This window comes from Triticum dicoccoides, chromosome 7B (assembly GCF_002162155.2).
Source record: "Triticum dicoccoides isolate Atlit2015 ecotype Zavitan chromosome 7B, WEW_v2.0, whole genome shotgun sequence".
NCBI classification, from domain to species: Eukaryota; Viridiplantae; Streptophyta; class Magnoliopsida; order Poales; family Poaceae; genus Triticum; species Triticum dicoccoides.
Window position 1 is genome coordinate 332,066,530 of NC_041393.1, and position 1,880 is coordinate 332,068,409.

A 1,880-nucleotide genomic window follows, 5' to 3' on the forward strand; every position below is an offset into this window, starting at 1 on the left:
GCGGGGCCGGCGGCGCCAGTTGGGGCGGGGTGCGGGCGGCGTGGGGGCGGCGGGGTGCGGGCGGCGTGGGGGCGGCGGGGTGCGGGCGTCGCCGGTTAGGGGCGGCGGATCGATCGGGGGCTGGTGGTGGGGATCGATCGGGGGATGTGGGTGGGGTAGGAGGTGTGGAGTTTTTCCCTCGGGTGTCTTTCTCGGGAAGTTCATGTCGCGCCCTTATAAGGGCCATCGTGATCCAAATAACTATTCTGATTCTGGGATTAGAATAGTGACATTCTCTTTCTCTCCCTCTCTCTTTATATATATTACTATACGTACGCGTCCGTGAACAAGTACACCTCACTCAGTGTCGGGACTTTTCGGTTTCCGAGGCACGTGCCACATCAAAATTGTGAAATTGGCTATTCAAACATCACACAACACCTCTTTGCGCCACATGCATGCAGGCGGTGGTTATCGTCCTAGCTAGGACACTCACGTGTGATGCTTTCGTCTATGGGCCCACGAGGCCATCATTCATGCATGCATCACTTTGAAATACATCCGGAGATTTATTTTTTTTTTGAAAAAAACCCACTTTATTCATTTGTGACAAGTAGTACGTCGTTTGTGAGGATCATTACAATTTCATTTAAAGGCTCCTCAAACCAATTAGAGGTCAAAGAAAATCTAGCTAATCTAGCAAGCTCGTTAGCTACTTTATTTGCTTCCCTATTACGGTGCTCAAACCTAGCAATAATGAAACCACATGCATAATGAAAACAATCCTCGAATATTGCTGCCGCCACACCCGTCGACTGCCCTCCATCATTCATTGAATCAATCACCTCTATATTGTCCGAGTTTATGATAAGGCGATTGCATCTGGCCCTTTGCGCCAGTATTAGGCCAAATTTGAGTGCTAAAGCCTCCGCCATTAACACATCCGCACAAAAATCAATTTTCTCATTCCCTCCAGCAATAAACCTGCCTTTGTCATCTCTAAGGAACGCTCCCATCATACCCCTAAGAAGATCATGATCAAAAGAAGCATCCACGTTAAGTTTAACAAACCCTCTTGGAGGACAGGACCAACTCTCCTTTTTCACAGACGCTTTGGGGGATGCTGCATTAACAAAATTTGTGGTAAGGGCAAGAATCCCCATTGAAATCTGAGATACATTTTGAGTTTTCTCATTGTGTACCAGCTTCCATCTTTCCCACCATAGGTACCAAGCTGAAATAGTAATCATCTCGCGCACATTGTGGTTACCCAAAATCCGCAAATCTTGGTCCTGTAGGAGTAGTAAGTACTCCAGCACCGTCTCTCCTGCACGGCCAATCTCGCAAGCTTTTTCAATAATATCATCCAGACCCAGCCTTCTCCATACCTCCTTTGCTTTACTACATTGGAAAAGCATATGTTTTGTATCTTCTAAGCCCTCAGAACAAGTTGGGCTTATGGGTGAAACCTTCATATGTCTATTAGCTAGCGTAACTCTGCACGGGATTGTACCATGTAGCGTACGCCATAAGAAATTTTATACTTTTGTAGGACAATCTAGTTTCCATATCTTACTCCAAATAGGGTTAACTACGATTCGCCCCATCCCATTAGAGTATTTTAGTTTGCTACCAAACTAATGATCCCACTCGGGAGAGGTTAATTAATTTCACCATCGATGAGGATTCTTTTTGGGTTGTATTATAGTAGGAGCATATAGTATGTGTCAAAGAGGGGGAAGGGGACCATCATATGTAGTACGCTTCATGAACCTCGCTTTGTGTGGGTGCATGGTTACGGTTTTTGAGGCATGTGGAATAAGACTCTTAAGGGTGTTATTAGAATAAGACTCAATAACACCCTTAAGAGTCTTATTCTACTAACACCAGGCTTATTCTGC